This window comes from Columba livia, chromosome 8 (assembly GCF_036013475.1).
Source record: "Columba livia isolate bColLiv1 breed racing homer chromosome 8, bColLiv1.pat.W.v2, whole genome shotgun sequence".
NCBI lineage: Eukaryota > Metazoa > Chordata > Aves > Columbiformes > Columbidae > Columba > Columba livia.
In genome coordinates, this window is record NC_088609.1 from 19,010,356 (window position 1) to 19,029,444 (window position 19,089).

The following is a 19,089-nucleotide window of genomic DNA, read 5'->3' on the forward strand; positions in this document are numbered from 1 at the left end:
GTGCCTTGGGGAGCCCTCAGCAGCACTCACTGAGCACACCACTCTAGGGCTACTCAGAAAGCAGCTCCCTCCAGCCCTTATCCCCCACACAAAGGAACTGGAGAAGTAGCTTCAGCAAAGATTTGCAACGTGGCCTGGCCCTGAGGGCATCTATCCCCAGCCAGCTGAGGGGCTACACCTGTGCCTGGCTGAGGGGCTACACCTGTGCCCGGCTGAGGGGCTACACCTGTGCCCAGCCCAGTTCCAGAACCTTCCCCTCTGCAGAAGCTGTACAGGGACAGTATCCAGACAGCAGCAAACCCTCTGGGGAAGGTCTTAGGCAACATCACAGGACAGAACTGATGCACTCAGGTGAGTTGTTTCTGTGTCATCTCCTGCTGCCCTGACTTGCTGTAGAAGTAGCTGTGTGTGTGGTGGGAGCAATGGGAAGGGGAGAGTTCCTTTTTGCCTGAAGGTGACATGGACTCTGAGATTTTAAGGGTTTTTGCTGCACATTTAGGGTAAAGTTGCTCTTCCTGTGCATTCAGGATAAGTTTGCTCTCACTGCAATATGTATGCTTGTGAAAACCTCTCTGTGTAAATGCAGTTTCTGTTGTTGCCAGGCTCTTTGTTTCACTCAGCCGCCATTTTAGTTGGAGAACGTTTTGGCTACGCACATGTGCCGGGATGTGGAGAGGAGGTTTGGGCACTTAAATAGTGCGTATAGGGAAATTTTGAAGAATTTGCGCTCTAATTGCAGGGTGATGTGTTTCTGAATAAATATTCATGAGGGAAGTTTGAATGGTGCCCTTATCTCTTGTGTGTGCTCTTGGTACCACTGGTTGTCTCACAAGCATTTGTTTTTCCGGTGGTGTTAAAAATTATGAGCTTGGGTAGGATACATACTTTTATGCTAAACTGGCCTCTGAAAAGTAGCTGAAGCTGGTTTAATGCTTTTTAGGGAAGATAAATCTTCAGTGACGTGGTTTTCCTTCTAGAAGGTGTGCAATGCTGATAATCTAATTGTAGATACAATTTGTCTTGGTACTAGGAAGATTTTATTTTTTTTCTTTACCAGTAGGGCCAGAAATTCTATTTAGACTGCAAAACTTTCAATGTTACCTCCGCAGCATGAACAAGGAAGTGTGAAGTAAATAGTGAATACCTAACTTGCATTCATATTTTATCAGGGCTGCACCTTAAATCATTATTGGCAGTTGCTGGGATTAAGGGTGGAGAGTGGGAAGCAAGTTTATTCCATTTTGTGGAGTTAAATTCTGTCTCCGGTATGAAGTCAGGTTTGAGAACCTAGTCTTACAAATAATCAAAAGCTTAAATATGATGGCGTTTATCTACTCCTTATTTTTCCAGTAAGATTGGTAGAAAAATTCAGTCATGAAGTGACTTGTATAAATTAGAGAAACAAAATCAACATATTAGTTAACACAGATGGGCTGTGAACTTTGTTTCTGAGAATACTGCAATAATTTATGTTCTCAGCCACCTAACACTGTGTGTATGCTATGGGAACAAATAATAAACCGTGTATGAAATGGACATTACAAAAAAGCCTTATCCATGTATCATACAAGACAAATAACCTGTGTGAGTTAAATCTCTCTCTTTAGTATAGGGTTTGAAGAAAATTATGAATGGGAATCTACTGCTTGTAGCTGTTGTTGAGCACAGTTTGGCTTTAAAAATCTGACTCAAATGAAAATCAAATAAATGTGTGTATTACTTAGGAGAAATTAAAAGAAAAGGACTCAGCACCCGACGAGAGACAGAAAAGGGCTCTGAAAAAAAGAGGGGTCAGGGATAAAAAGTTAGATATGTAACTTGAATATTCCTATATTTGTGAAAACATGCTTTTGGGACAGAAAGGGTATGTTTCTTCCGTAACTATTGTAAGTTTCCCTTCAACTAGAAGCTGGTGATAAACATACAAAAAGCTGTGTAAATAAAACGGCATGCATTCAGTTTGTCTTCATGTTCAGGTCCCCTATAGTAAGGGATGGTCAAAAAAATTTAGCCAAGAAGTTGAACCAATGTATTAATACATACAAAAAATATCCTAAACCAAATACCAATTAAATTTCTTCTTGCTGTTTGCTACAAAGGAAAGCAATAGATTTAAATGAGTGCAGGTGATCTCAACTACAAGCTAGCAAATGTGTATGAAGTGCAAGTACCCATATATCAACTGGCTTTTGACAGATCTGTTTTTTAAGTTGCCTGCTTCATTATACAGGGTGGAAATACTTGCTTAGGTTCCTAAACTACAAAATATTCTCAAACTTGCTTAATTGATACTTTAATGAAAGTGCTTGTATTAAACCTAGGCGTATGCATCTAAGATTGGTTTAGCTGATTTTTCTTTTTTGTATTTTCTTTAGGTATTTCTACTTACATTAGTAACAAGTCACAGTTTTCATTCATTATATCCCACATTTAGTTTGCCTTTAATAGCAGGAACAAAGAAAATGGCAGCTATGTAACCTCAATCATCTCAGGCTGTGTGACTAGAATAGTGTATAATATATAACCGTAGTCCCTGCAAAGCCAACAGAGTGCTGTCTTTCTTGGCGTTGAGAAACTTCTTTGGAAAAAAGAGGGCCAAGCTGTACAATAACTTACATAATGTATAGCTTCCCTGAAAACGTTTCAATGGTTTTACTTCAGTTTGGCCTCAGGATAATTTCTTTTAAGCGTGGATGCACTTGTAACTTTTAGAAATTCGTGGGACTACTGTGGGTAGATAAAACACAGTAAGTTTCAGGGTTGTTTTCCATGTGGATTATCCATTAATTGTAAAATTCACATAACACAATTAGGGTTGATTAACTGGTTGATTAGTTATCTTCTAAAGAAGCACGTAAACATCTGGGGAAACAGGTGGTGCCTCTCCTAAATGCATCTGCAAGAAGTGGAAAGCGGCATTGAATGTCTGCCCTGCTTGAATCCAGGGACTTTGTCTTTGACTGCCTATTAGCATTTTCCTGTAGCTGGTCCCAGCTTCTGCCTCAAATGGGATTTTGTCTGGATCTGGTGGTGTAACTATTTAATATGCCACCCATGTTTCCAATGCCATGGTAAGAGCTCCAATGGTTAAAAGCCTCTTCATAAGAGCTTTTTTAACCCCTAATGGATTAGATTCAAAACAGTTTTAAGTAGATATCAAATTCAGAACATGGACGGACAAACTCAAGAGAAATAAGAGATCCGCAGCCATGTCTCCATAGGGGGGGATGGCTGAACGGATATGAAATTAAGCATTGTATCACAAGATATTTTTGTGCATATACATTTACAGTAGTCTCTGGTTTATATATGTATGTTCTGACAATATGGGTGCAGATGTAGTCTGCCACACAGCTTCCTCTCGTCAGCAAACGTGGGTTTTGAGAGAGATATAACATCATGTTCATAAAGACAGCTTTGCTATAAAGCTGACTCTGGGAGTTTAGGGCATGTGTTTGTTTATTAATGGTGTGCTTTGTACTATGTATATAAAGAAAGGCCATAAAAGAGTCAATTTCTGATTTGTAGCTTGAAATTCAGATCTTTAATAAAGTTTGTTTCTGTGCCAAATAGTTGCTCATAAAGATATACGAGCTTGTGTGCAGCCTAGATATTCTGAGATTAAACTAGTGAAAAGAAGCAAGCTTGACTGCTTTGTTTATTAACGGGCAAAGGCACTGTCTGAAAATTTTACAATAGAAGAGTAGTTCTAGACAGACAGTAAGGCATCACTGTGGGAGCTGATTGCTCATTATATTTATAGATAAGCACAGAAGCAATGTGTGAAAGATCGCTTTAAGGGGTGAAGTTTTCCAGTGTGTGATATGAAGTACCAGTCATTTCTGAGAGCTGTTGAGAATACAGATTTAGAAATGGGACCCTGTGTTTAACAGCTGTTTAAAAATACCAAGTGATAGTTCTTTCTTTTTAAGGACACTTTTTTTTTAAGTTATAGCAGCTCTTGTTGTGTGAGTGAGGAGTTTCTTAATTAACACCTATCTCTGCATGCCTGATGAGCAATGAGGAACTTGTGAGCTCTTGAATAAAGGTTTATTGGAATGTTGCATAATCAAATTGATAATAATTGATAATAATCAGCCATACCTTGACTTAACTGAATTGATTATTTGATTTACTTTAAATAATGTACATTTGAGGCACGGTGGGCAGTCCAATAAAGATTTGGCTTCCCACTCAACCAATTTAATACAACACATATTTAAATACTACTTGAAAGCTGGGTATTTTATCTGTGTTTTAACAGGGTCATTTTCTGTGCTTGGAAAGTTCTTAGACTTATCAAAGAGTAGTAAGGTGGTTGGGTTTTTTTTTAAGAGTAATCCTTATGTAGTATTAAGCATGATTTTGAATCCTCAGACTTTAATTTCCATACTCTATTGAACCTAACATGATTAATTCAACTTATATTAACCTTTTTTTCCTGAATCTTGCATAGCATTAAAATTGCTGTAGCTGACACTTAAATTTCCTGTATTTTCTCTTTTCAACTTTGTTTACCATGTGCATTTTCCAGCCACTTCTTTAAGGGAAGACCATTCAGGAACATCTTCCTCCTCCAATGACATGTTGAAATAGAGGCTTAAGGGTAGTCTATGACACAATTACTTTGTTTCCAAAGTTAACATTCTGCATTTCATATTTTCCCTTTTTTTCAATAGATCTGTTATGTGTTTGAAGTTCATAATGATATTGTCTATGTCATGAGGTTGTGTGGCTTCTTGTTGAAAAGCTTTGAGATTATCTCAGGAACACAAGCTGCCAGTGTTATCACCGTTTGTGGTTTGGGAGCTGACTGGAGGGCCAGCAAACCCAAATGTGCTGAAGCGCTCCTGGTATTACTCATGGGCTGAAATGAAGGTCTTCCAGCAAGGGGCTGCACGACTCCTTCCTTGATTGTGTAGAGGCCGTGGCAGACACAGCAAAAATATTCCGGTTTGCAACATACTCTGTCAGGTTCTTTTGGTCTCCATTTTGATAAGGTCACCACTTGATTCCTTAGTGATGCTGCTTGTGTGTGTGTAAGATGAAGAAGGTCACCTGAACAGCAAACTGATGTCTTTAACTTCCCTGTGTGCCCAGGGTGTTTGGGTGCTGGCTTGCTCAGTCACTAGGGCAAACTCCCTGCTGAAACCAGTACAGGCATGTTCACTGATGCCTTGGGCCACCCTTATGTCTCAGCAGTGAATAAAGTGTTCTGAGATTCAAAATCTTGTTCTGTGTAAGTCTGGACAACTTTATACATACTGTAATGAGATAATATGCAACAAGAATGCATGATAAATTCTCTGTTGCAAACCAGGTTCCAGAAAATTTCCTGATAACTGACTTCTGTCATTTTTTCCACATTGTATTTTTAGGATATGTTAAGGAATTAAGACTGGTTTTGGTTTCTTTTCTTTTGAAGAAAAGTGTGTACTTTGTGTACTTTGCCAAAGAAGCTCTACCTCGCATCCCATGTTCATTCGCTCTTTGATCTTAACACTGCTCCCCTAAAAAAAAAAAAAAATCCACAAAAATGCCAGAAACCAAACAAACCCACCAACAAGACAAACAAAAAACCCACAAACAACAACAAACAAAGCCAAACAAAAGCCACAACAAAAGCACAAGAACCCAGATAAACAAAAAGCCTCACACACAAAACCCAACAAACTACAAGTTACGTTAAATTGCAGTCCAGATTTCTGATGCCAGTTCATGCTCTCTTCTGTCTTCTGCTGTGTAGATTTAGTTGTTCTGTGCTCATATGTGCTATCATTTGGGGATTTTCATATCAAAAGCATTCAGATGGAATGTTGAAATGAGTATTACACATCAAGCAAAAACATTTTCCAGAAGCAGTGATGAAAGAAGTACCACTGATCTCATTTCAGTTTCTGTTTTTAGAGTAAGGGTAACAGCTCTGGAATGAGGCTGAATGGGGTGGTTTTCCCTGCATAATGGAAAGTGAGCAGGTCATCTTGCCAGGTTTCCAGTACCTGAGCAATTGCCTGGGTAGAAAAAAGCAAATAGTGGATTCTCAGAGCTAAAATAATGGATTGCGTTTATCCAGATTCTTCTTGTTTACTTTATTATTACTTAGATTTTTTCAAAGGTGACTAAGATAGTAATGTATTCAGTTTTTACTCCTAAAACACTGAAAATCCCAGCCCCAAAATTAAATTAATAAACTAACAGCAAGTTTTCTCTGTCTCACACAGACCACCGTGGTAGTTGAAATCACCCTGCAAAATTTTACTTAATTTGCCAGCTTTCATCATCCCACAGTTGACTTCATTCTTTATCCAATGCAGTAGAACCCTGGTTACTCTCAAATAGCTTTGTGAGGCATGTTTCCATGCTGCTGCTTATGAATGATAAAAGCTTAGCTTTCTCTCGTAAGGACCTTATTTTTTCAAACTTCTTAAAACTGGCAAATGTAGAAACTAAATTAATTTTGGTCAAGCTGCAAGTGAATAAAAAGGCTGCTCTGTATCACCTTGTACCATGCAACCACCACTCGACCTTGGAGATCCAAAGCACGATTAACAGATGCTGTGTAGTTTGGACAGGCTTTTCAGATTTTGAATAAAGATTCATACAGTAAGGAGAGACTTGCTTGTCAATATGCCTGGAAATTGTTGGGAGGAAAGGGAATGAGTGGTAATGAGAGATCATCGAATGACATATTTTATCCCTGTATTTTCATATTTTGGTTGTCATTGCCTTTCGCATTTTATTTTAAGCTTCATTATGAGTAAATACTATTTTTATGGGTACGCCAAAAATGCATAGATTCTGGTAATTCCTTGGTATGAAGGGAAAATTCTTTCTGCATTGACATCAACTTTTTGCTTATGCTTTTGTGCTTTTCTGTAGTGTTTATAAAGCAAACAGACATCTGCTTTGCTTGCCTCAGTTGTAGCCTTGGGATCCAATGAAATAGCTTTTACCATGCAATATTTAATTTGTCCAAGTGATAATAGTGCTGACTTTTTACGTGGATATTGGCTCTTATGCTTTTGGAGGTCTTGCATGACTCTTTGGGTGAAGATACAATCTGGGGTGTCATGGTGGCAACAAGGGGCAAAGCCTACTGCAGTGGAAGGACTCTAACGGGAGCAAGAAAGGGACTCAGCTCTGTCTCAATTTATTGTGCAGTACATTCCCTGAAGTGATGGTTTGTCCACTACCAAATTTTTTCTTTGGTGGTGTCTAGAGAAAATTAACTGGTAGTCTGGGGACAGAATCCATATTATGTTTACTACCCATGTCAACATGTATCAAAATCCTAACAAATTTAAAGGTGTTCTTTGCAAAATGTAATTGAATACTGCTTAGCAAAAGGCTTTGCAATCTCCCAGTTACATATGTGCATTGAAGTACAGATGTTAAATAAAGCTGGACTTTTTCAGTTCAGTGATTGAATTAGTGCATTTGAGAGGAAGAGAGAGGAAATGGTTTCAGGACAAAGCAAACCAGATGGGAGAAGGTGGGGTTAGCTTTCCCATCACTTACTTTTGGGTGAACTCAAATACATGGTCTGAAAATAATATTTTAACTTAGGAATTATTTTATATGTGTTTAATCTGTATTAAGAAGAGGTTATTCTAGATGAAAAATGTTCCATGTTTTTGCTTTAAAATACTGAAACAAATGCTTCTAAGATTCCAATTTTTCTCCTGTCTGTTTTGATTCACATTTATCATGCAATTTGACTGGAAATCACAAAAGGCTTGTTCTTCTGAGCAAATGTATTTTCTGGTTAATTCATTAATTTGTTGTCAGGGGACAGGGATGTCCAGTTGCTATACTAAATGCTTTGGTTGGTTTATTGCATGTTTAACTGCTGTTATATGTTCCTCAAGACTGTGATCTGAGAGAAGAATGATTTCTTAGCTAAAGTTACACTGAATACAGGGTCAGTCCGTATCAAATGACACAAAAAACGAACCTGTCATGCAACCTTATTTTAATTTTCCCTAGTGTCTCGTTGGTGAGAACTGAGGGATTTTTTGCCTCAATGTTCTTTTGAAAAATTTAGTGAGATACCAAATTACTGTACATTGTGTACAGTAATACTAGATTTGGAAGCATTCATTTTTTATTTCAAATAGAATTTTCAATGAGAAGAGAGATGTTAAATCTTTCTGATCATCAGAAATACCTTCTGTACTTCTAATTTTGGAATCTCACTTGGTTAGATGGTAAAGGTAATACTCACACTCGCTAGTTGATGGAGCTGTTTTGATCCCAGTCATAAAAGTCACCACAGACTGATGCTACATATTACTCCATTTACTAGAAGCTGATGTGTGTAGACAGTTGGAAAGGTGAGTGCTGTGGTTACTGCATCGTTGTGGCTCAAGACATTTATGCTTTTCTAGATGAAAGTAGAACATAAGTTTGCTGGAAGCCAGATTACTTTTTTTAATGAACTCTTAACAGTTGGGGGGGAACAAAACAAAGATGAAGTGTCATTGGGGACAGATCCAGTAACTTTGTATGTAGTAATACCTTTAATTAGACTAACAGAATAAATATTGCACACAGACTTTAGGGATCTCATAAAAGCTTTACCCTGACAAAGAGGAAATTGGTGCAACTGCAGAATAATTCCAACAGGAACTGCAAACTGGAAAGAACAGCATCTCCTCGCTTCTTGTGCATTGACTCTTGCAGCACCTACAGATAAATTTAGCATTCCTTTTATGACCTTTCACAAAAAAAAAGCCTTCCTGTGAACTTGGAAAGTTTAAAAATAAAATTTGTCAGTCAAATGACAAATGTCAGATGACCTTCTGCTATCAGTACCTATATCAAGGTGGTTTGTTGTTTTTTTTTAATCTTTTGTAAGCGCTGCAGAGACAGGTTATTGGAGCAGAAAAATACCTGAGACTATGCCGTGCCTCTTCTGGGCTGCACTGCCCGAGGCACAGAGCTGAAGTTTTTGGGTATGAAGGCTCTGAAGTTAACGCATAACTGGCTTTTGTTTTCTCTGTTTTCATTGCCATAAAGAATATGTAACTGGAGTGACAGAGCTCAATGAATAGATGCTTTACACAGCCACCCATTGCAACACCTGCGGGCAGCTGATGTGGCAGCACTGCAAACCTCTACCCTTGGCACTGGGTGGGACACAGAAACCACTTGTTCAGTTTCAATGTTTTGTAATAGTCAGAAATATACATGTAGTAGGTTGCATTTTCCTCATTCTTAAGTGATTCTTTTCCATGTGTTTCAACCAAAGTGATGCCGGTAAACATTTAGACTGATTTTCTAGCTCAGTACTTTGGAAGAAACTATGGCAACACTATAATCGTACCATGTCATCTTCAGCTTGTGGGGCTGGTTTGGATGACCTTACAGTGGTGGGCAGGCACAGTTAGGTAGATTGGGTATTTTCATAATCTGTGACTGTTGATAGTGTCTTGTAGTTTGTGTCTATCTTGAAATAAAAGGCCGATTGGTCAGACTCCGGAAGAGAAGATAAATGGGATTTTAAAATTGGACTTTTTTTGCATGGTTGTTGCAAATTGAGGACTTCCACTTGAATGCTGATTGTCAGCAAGATGATAAGGGAATTAAGCTACCAAGAGCTCTGAGCTGAACCTTGTGGGTGGGCTGAAGAATGTATGCTTGAACTGGGGAACCCCAATAGCCTCTGCTGTGGAACCACTTGCATGACTTACCAGACTGCAGCTTCAAGCTGTGTTCTTTCTGTGCTCTGCTATCGTTTGCATGCCTTGATCCATTAACATCACTCCTTAAACATACGCTAAATGAAGGCTAAATGATTTTTTTTTATAGTACATCTATAAATTGCTTTAATTGTTTCTTTCTTTTTTTTTTTTTCTTTTTTTTTAATCAGAAAGGGCTCTCTGTCCCTTGAAATGACGAAAACTACTCTTACAAAGAACACATCTTGTAGCAGCCATCAGATCTTTTTCTGACTTTTTTTTTTTTTTAATGTTCATCTCCAAATCCAGGTCTTGAAAACACAAAAAAACCTATGTAGTTTTTACTCAGTAGACACCTCTGAGCCCTGTTGGGTATGAAATACACTTTTTTTTTTTTTTTTAGAATTTCTATTTTAAGTCTTACCTTGAGAGTAAATGTCTTAATTTATTCACAAAAATTTCTATTTCAAGTGAAAATTAATGTCTCTCTTTTGCTGTTTAATGTTTTAGCTGAAACAGCACCAGTGGTTATTTGCATGAGATGCAAGCTAAAACCTTATTAAAAGTAAAAGCTGAGCACCTACTGCAGTACTTAATTCTCTTTTTAGTTTTATTAGCAGTTGAGAGCTTTCTTAGTTGGAGAAGTATTTTGATAATCATAACATAAGAAAAAATTCTATACGTGTATAAATAAAACTGAATGATGAAAAGTAGGTCAGTCCTTCAGCCTGGCTTTTAGCTTCATCTTAAAGATTTCTCTCTGCAGTGATTTGCTGATCCACTTATTCTTAATATCATAATCCTTAAATGCATAATCCTCAGTGATAGATAATGATTGCTAACATGTTTGATTTTCCTCATCCAGTGTCAAGAGTGCCAGTGATACATTCGGTCATGTGTTTGTAAGTGGCTGTCTGTTTCAGAATCTGGTTATTTAAAGGGTATCTAATTTAATTACCAAACAGCAAATACACTGTCTGCAAAAGTCACTGACCTAGAATGTTGCCTCTAAGCTTTTGAGCATGGCTGGTAGTGGAATGATGTAAAATGACATGAAAGCTGAAGACATAATTGCTCATTGCAAATCTTTTTTTTTCAGTAGCTGACATTGTTCTGAAGATGAAAAGTGACAGTTAAATATTTTTGGCAACTTTTCCCTGTAGGAAAGGAACATGCAACCTACTTATTTTTGCTACTGTTAGGGCTGACTCAAAATTACATTCATAAAAAGTTTATTTACTGACACTATGGACTGAATTTTTGAGTGGTCTCTACCCAAGTACTAATTTAGGGCTCTTATAGTCTAGGTATGTAGTCATGAAAAGTGAGCTGTTAGAGGTTTATCCGCAAAATATCACAAGAGTTATTTCTAGGAACAAATGCTGTGTTTTGGGAGTATCCAAAAAAATAAAGTGAAGCATCCAAAATTCAGATGCTGCTTCTGAATATCTTGCTGCACAAAACTTAAAAATGCCATCTGGTGACAGCTTTACCTTCTATACAGATTCCATCAGACTGTGTGTGTGTTCCCTTTGCTTGCAAATTTACACTTGTAGCTGATGGAAATGATACATATGTGAAAGCTTGGAAAGCAGTTAGTGAGCAACCTTATTTTAGAAAGAGCTGATGAAATGTAGCAGCCAACAATCTGAAAGTGAACATAAAGCCTCAGCACACATTGCAGTTTTCTGTGCTTGTAAATATAGAGTCTCTGCTCTCCCTTTAGAACTGTTACAGCTTCAGGTGACAACAAAGGTATGTAAACTGCAGTCAGCTCGGGAACACACCAACTTCATCTATGTGCACTGCAGAGACACCAACTTTATTGCTCAACACGAAAGGAGGGCCTGTTAAAACTGTGGCTCCTCCTGTTATGATGAAGATAGTGGCACCAGTGCCCTGTGAGCTCAAGCACAGCAAGCTGCTAATGTAATTTTTATTGATTTGGGCATCCAAGTCAGAATTTCTTTGTAGATGATTTTGTCAGGGGAACCCTGAACTAATCTGGCAGAGTCCTCATAGAAAATGAATAAGGCAGGAATACTTCTTCAGGAAAGTATGGCTCCGGTACCTCATCTCAGTAGAGAGGAACCACTAGCACTAGACAAAATGAGCTGGAACGCTATGCACCTAAGCTCTATCAAAAAAAAAGTGTGCGGGTTTGCATGTCTCAGACTTTGATTACTCCTCAGCAACGTGCCTGACTAATTAGCAGCAGGTACAGTAGTGTCCCTGAGAGATCAGTACAAGGTTTAAAGCAAAAGTCACACTCCCACAGAGATAAGTCTGTATAAAGAAGAAGAAAGCCTAATGTTTTGGCGTTTTTGTGGTGGTGTGTGGGTTTTTGTTTTGTTTTTATGGAGTGTTTTAGGTGCATGACTGCATCCACATGGGATGGATGGTGTAGCAAACAGAGAGAGGGGTAAAAGGGGAGGTATTAATTTTTTTGGTACTTTTTTGGGTTTTTTTTAAATTTACTATTAACTGTCAGTTTTTAGTATTCACTTTGTACAGACCTGTAGTTTGGTTGTCTTACTCTTGATGCATGTGATCTCATTTCAGAAGACACTTCAAGTCAGCAGTTTTAAGCATTTGTACACATACCTGCAATGTCTAAAATTTTGTAGAATATAAGACATCTTTTGTCTAAAGTCAGTACATAGTTCTGGACCAGAGGGGGCTGCACCCCAAATGAAGAAGATCCTGGATATTCTGACAGAGATATTTTAAATGATGTAATGATGTTTTGCCTTTTTTTTTTTTCTCTCAGTTGCAACCAATGAATGGCTCAGTTTTACTAGCTCTGTATCAAAATAATGTGCAATGACGTAAACTGCACAATGTGAAGGGAAAGGGAGGAATCTAGCTGCCATGGCTTCAAGTAGATACACTTGTGCTGTGGGAGCCACTGTCGGATAAAAATACACTGTGAGCTCTTTCCCACCCACATACCTCAAGCTTCATGAAGTGAAGGAGACTGTCATGTGGTGGCAAAGGCCAGATTACCATAGTGTGGGTGTGATGTTTTTGCCCCAGAATACTCTCCTGCCCGTTGTGTTCTAAAGTTCCCTATTGGTACATGCAAAACAGTAATCTGCACAAATGGAGTACTTAGGCATCCAAGTGCTGTGTGTCCAGGGCCACCCACAGTTTTTCTGCGGGCAGAAATGCTCTCTCTCACGTGTATTTCGAGTACATGTTCTTTTGTTTCTCTCTCTGTGTTCCCCCAAGAGTGACATCTACCTCTGATTGCATTTTTATTTAGTGTAAGATGTGTGACTATATTTTTACATTTCTCTTATGCTTGCCCAATCCTCAGCTTGTACAAATTGGCATAATTCCACTGAAATCGATAGAAGCATGTTGACAGAATCCAGCAGAGAATCTGAGTTCATTAGTTAGCAGGTGATGATCCGTATGAACTTGTGGAATTATCTCCTGCAATTGTTTTGGGGATGTACAGACATCTTCCTGGAGAGGCTACAAATATTCCTTGAGGATATTCTGTAGGCCACAGCTGGCAGCTGTCTTAAAGTACTGTCTTTTTTCCCTTTCCTGAATGTCTGTCTGAAAGTGCTGCTGGTTCTGCTATCACTCTAGCAGTTTCTGGCCTCCGTAGTCTGCGGGACAGTGGATGCAGTGATTTCATCATGCCTGTCAGTGTGGTAACCAGCAGCATATTGTTACCGAGACAGTGAGCTGGATGGCATTTACACGTAAATCTATCATCGTGAACTCCAGGCTTATCATGGCTCATTATTTTGTGGCAAACATGGTGATTAGCACAGGGTGTACTTTATGATAATTAGGAATGTTTTACACATCAGATGGTGATGTTGACTTTTGAGGGCAACCACCTGGACTCAGCTCTCACTAGCTAAAATTAATATTTTTGTATTTCTATTTGTTTCAGTGTTTCAAAATGCCTATGATAAAATATTTTAACTGTTTAATCACTAAATAATAGATCCATGCAATCAATTACAGAATCACAGAACATTAGCTTAATACCATGATTATTTGGATAACTTGCTGTTACCCATAGGTGACAGTGTAGTTTAGATAAATAGTTTATGTACTTTGTAGTTTATCTTGAGTGCAAAGTGAAACTTCCATTATCTTAATGGCCAGGTGAAAGTTACTTTCAACCTGTCTTCCCTCTTTGCCTGACCTGGTGTCTGAACATCAGTATCCTAGAATTGTGGTATCCAGTCCACTTTAGACTCATTTTTCATCACAAACACCTGCTGTGATATTTCAAATAGAGAAAATAATGGTGATTTTAAAAACCCCAAACCAAATAAACAAAACCACAAAACAACCAACAAAAGGTGACACAACAACTTACATCACCAGGTCTCATGATAATCTGTTTTCGAACTTAAAATGCATTAAAGCGGCTTTGTTAAAACATCATCAAAAATTTTAGGACTATCTTGGAAGATGCTGTATCTCATGAAACAGTGAGGAAAGGTTAGAATATGTATCATGGGTGTATAGACCAGCTGCAGAGATAGGGGGCTTATTTCTGATCTACTGTGAAACGTAGACAAAGTTTCTGTTGCAATTTGTGGTTTGTGTGGATTGGAGTTTATGCACCTGAAGCATTCCCTAAATTTTTGGTATCAGTTCAGATCCAAACCTGGGAGAAGGAGACTATTTTTGGTTCCAGTGACAATGCAAAGGCAGTCTCGCAACCAGCAGATGTAGAAACTGGCTTATTCTATCATTTTTTTGGGAAGAGCTGTATTTGGAAGCTGCACAGTTTGAATACTCTCCCTGCTTCCTCCTCAGATCAATACTTCCTAAACTTAAACATAAATGTTATCTTACATATTATTGTCAGACATATTTGTGCATTCAGATTGCGACAATTGGTTGTTATAAAGTGAAGCATCTAACACGGCAACGTAAAATACTGAACTTGTAAACACACTTTGGATGCAGACAGCAGGAGGGGCAGTTAACCATGATGCTTGCTATATGAACAAAGAATGACATGCCATAATGTAAAATAGTACTGTTGTTTTACTTCTGATACATTTCTTATTGGACAGTACTGAAATTTTGCATTCCAGAAATTGTTTGCTTAAATTATACAACAGTATCTGCAATATCTCCTAATAGTGACAAACAGCAAATGTTTTAATGGTTCTCTTATGTCTACGCACATTGCAGATGCAACTCATTTATATATGAAAAACTTTTTTTAATTTTTTTTTTTCTATTGACCCTTTTGCAGTCTGTACTTTTAAAATTAAAGTGACGGGGGAAATGAAATACAGTGACAAGTGTAAAGGTTTTTTTTACTAAAACGTGATTGGCTTCTGCTTGTATTCAAAGTTCATTCCTACTATTACATGCTGCCATAGATTTTAAGTTTCATCTTGAAGTTTATCTTTATTTTTATTTTTTTTTCTCCAGGAGGGAGTAGGAGCTGTATTTTGAAAAACATTCTCTAAGTTCAAAAACGTGCAAGTGCTGCATTTTAAGGGGATTAAATAATGTATTTCAAACTATGAAAGAATGTGTGTGGACACCAATGTAGCTATAGAATAATGTTAGATAAATTTAAACGTGTTAACTGTATGGTGCCATTACAAATGCTATTTTTGGCTGAAAAGGATCAGTGATTGCTTGTAAAATAAGGAGACATTAGACTATTTCAGCTGGCCTTGGCTGGACTGTTTGGAATGTGGTCTGCGTTTCTGGCGCTTGCACTTAAGGAGGAAAAAAGGGAAAAAAAATGAAGACAAAATTATACAAACCTAAATACAGGAAAGGGCAAGAGGTAAGAATTAATCTGGGCCAAATGTCACTATGCAAGTGCTTAAAAAAAGCTATCATGTAATTCTGGCACAGTAACAAATATAGACATAAAAAAAAAACCAAAACCAAACCAACCAACCAAACAAAAACAAAACAAAAACCAGGGGGTGGTCAGCAAGAAAAACATGGTGTTCACATTAGGGGAAAAGCCAGGATTACAGGGTTCTTTTTTGTTTGTTTGTTTTTGTTTGTTTTGTTTTTTGTTTTGTTTTGTTTCCAGAAAGACATGATAGGAGTCCAAGATCATCTAGATACTGCTTCCAGTTCAGCTATAGACTACTTCTATATTTAACTTTTTAACTTCCTCTATGTCACTTCACCATCTGTAAAGCAAGAGATGTTAGTGTGGTAGTGTTAGGCTGTGCCAAAAAGTGAGTCTAACATATTCATCCTGCCACAGTCCTGTATATCACAGACTATTTCTATCATAGGAAGTCTTTAACTTGTAGTTTTAGAGGTAAAACCAAATGTATTTCTGTCATGGCTAAACAGAAGCTGTAGACTTAATGCAGAAACTGTTGGGTTAGATGTTTTGACCCATCTTATGCCAGAAGTCAGGAAAGAAAATGAGCACTTAGAGGTTAAGTAAAATAAACAAACAACAACAACTCCAAACCTTCTAACAAACCCTTAGTACGACCTCTGCTGTCTTCAAGCACAGTATCGCGTGCACTGGGGAACAGCAATTGATGTCTCATGGATTGGAAGTATATTCCTTCTCCTTCTCTGCTGCTGTAAAACTAGTGCTCCTATTATGTCAAGCTCCATCGCATTTACTGCAACTTTGATATGCTTGACCTAAAAACATTGCTGTGAGTGAATTATTTAGAGTGACACTGAGGAACAATTTTCTAGAATGTCTATATGGCCTGTGGGCATTGCACTGAGTACATATGTATCACATTAAAAAAAACCCCAACAAACAAGCACAAACATGAAAATGACCATGAATCCTTTCAACAGTATTTCACAGCTACTGTTACCAAAATGGGATTGTTCTGTGGCTTTACAGCATAAGGAAAGATGTGTGTGAGACAATCTCTTGTGGGGTGTGGAATAACTGTATTGTTTTGCCAGTGAACACTCTGTAAATTACTGATCTTTAGAAGTTGACTTCTAGTTGAGTTGTGCGAAATATTGTGTATCCATACACTAAGAAGTCCTTTTTCTGTCTCTATATGAAAACATAGTGTCACTAAAATCACTAATAAATATTATACTAGGCACCAATAAAAGTGATCATTGCTGTCGAGTCTGTTTGTCAGAAACCAGTGAAAAATTGCAGTCCAGGTGAAAATATTTGTTGAGTGTGGACTGATGATCTGTGCCCAGGTCCATACTGGCTGAGGTTTCTGCACCCTGTTCTAGTAGGATATGGATTGTTGCTGTTTAGTATGTAGTGAGTGCAGGAAACAAAATTATGATAGAAATAAAACTATGCTAGAAGTAAAAAGGGAAAACATGTATTTTGAGGAAAAGTACCACCTTAGAAAAGGATATAACTAACTTTATATTTTTCCTGCGCAGGGATCTGTCCTGTCAGTGCTAATCATTCAGACGCTATCAATTTGCATCAAAAACATATATACAGAACCATCCATGCTCCAGGGTGCTGATACTTTCCATTGTTGCCAAATTCCAGAATCTTCTATTTTGATAAGTATTTTCTCTGTTAAAAAGAAATAACAGAACTATAACATTAATAAATGTATTGCAGAGAGAAGAGCTACATTTTTAGTTTCCAATGAGGAACCTTGATGCATACTCTTGCAAGAACATACTAGCTACAACTTAATTTGAAAGCTTCTCCTTCTAGCTAGAATGTATACCTTTGAGTCCTGCTCTTAATATGATTTTATCTAACTGCAATATGTAAGCTGGTACTAATTTTTGCAGAAATGAGTAAACTTAAAGATACAAGCTCATCTCTGAACAGTGTTGCTGAGAAATCATACATCCATAGCAACCCTTCCTTTTAATACTTACCTCAGGTTTCTCTGACCACAGTAGTATTCCAGTGAGTCGTAGACCCCAGGGGTTCTTCTCTAGTAAATATTACAATGAAAAAATATAATTTTCTGGAACATCAATTTTAAATAATAACCAAACAATTCCAGGATTTAATTTGTTAGTATGGATATGTCTTTGAGGAACTGATGTTTTGTTTTGGTTTTCCTTTACTCCCTCTCCCTCCCAACCCAAATGTCAGTTTCACTGATATGGTATTGAGGACCTACCTCTTACATGCTTGAAATACACTTTTAGCATTTAAGTAGACTGGTAACACAAAGTTCAAAGCAGCAATTACAGATGTATTCTCAGATGATAGCTTTGATGCTTCTATCCTGTTTAGTTGCTGCATGGTGAAATCTGGGCAAAGCAAAGTACAGTATGCGAGGTGGCTGTTGTGTAACTGATGTACTGAGGAAACTTTGCAAATAATCAAACCATTCTTAATGGACACCCCATTGTGAGGAGGGACAATATGAATGCTGTGTGATTACCTAACTTTTGGAAGTAATTCCTACTCCAGAATACTTAGTTGCACTAAGTCTAAATGCTGAACTTACCTTGCATGACTGTGTGATGTGAGAAATGTAGACTAGTCCGTCTGTGTGTCTGACTCAAAGGGTTGTAAGGAAATAAGGACGAAGTTGTGAGCTTTTTTATGCTTTTATTTTCTTATTACCATCAGCAATACTGAGAGTGTGACACAGGTACCCAAAGTTTACAGCAATTTTACAGTTTAACTACGGTTCTGTTACTATTACTGGATATACATTTCTCTGCCATCTTTCAGATCCCTAAAAAAGACAGATGAAATAGTATTTGCTGTCTAATAGTATTTATTTAGGTATTTAAAATAAGTAATGTAAAATTAACTAACCTTTTATTTAATAGAACAATTTATCTATATCTTTGAACTCTGTCTCCCGTATGTATTTGTAATGACAAGCACAGAAGATATATTTGAAATATTCCACAACGCTTAGTTAAAATGAGATTTAAATATTTTTTCCTCTTATGCTCAGAGTCCTTAGGAGCGGATACACACAAAGTTCCCCATATTATTGCTTATTTCAACATAAAGAAAGAATAAGAATTTTTATGGCTTCAATGATGCTGAATCCTGGGAGGACAATATTCAAGGAAAAGGCAGTGATTTTATTATTATTATTTGTTTTACATTTGTCAGCTAAATTAAACACTTAAAAACAAGCAAGCAAAAAGTGAATACCCCGAACTATTTTTTTTAACCAGAAAAATGTAGCCTATAAGAAGTGTTTGCTTCTCATTACTGCTTTCAGAGCTGATGTTCCTCTCGATGGCAACTGTAAAATGTGGGGCCACAGTTGCATTCATTGTTCAGTGAGCTTGTCCACATAGTTAAACCCACCGACAGCAATGAATGTTGATTGTGACCTTTTTTTGTAAAGCTTTGCAGGGTGGGGGAGAAATATCATGTGGTGGTTAGGTTGCTATCTTCGGTGTTAAGGCCTGAAAGCATGAAGTAAGGAGGAGGATGGTTAGCTGGAGGGTACAATCAACGGTCGATGGTTTTCACTTTAATTCCAAACTC

At 37.6% G+C, this 19,089-nt stretch overlaps 1 long non-coding RNA gene across 11 annotated transcripts in view; it reads right to left on the bottom strand.

The window, feature by feature from the left end:
- Nucleotides 1–831: 831 nt before the first annotated feature.
- The window catches only part of LOC102089608 (uncharacterized), an 81,852-nt gene continuing 63,594 nt past the window's right edge, over nt 832–19,089 (bottom strand). For 10 of the 11 annotated variants that reach the window (XR_010474323.1, XR_010474318.1, XR_010474317.1 and 7 more), the window contains one exon: nt 18,164–19,007. This is a non-coding gene — a long non-coding RNA (uncharacterized LOC102089608). Of the gene's footprint in view, nt 17,179–17,495; nt 17,555–17,746; nt 19,008–19,089 lie in introns of those variants that run through there. The other variant, XR_010474320.1, reaches the window with a different exon arrangement.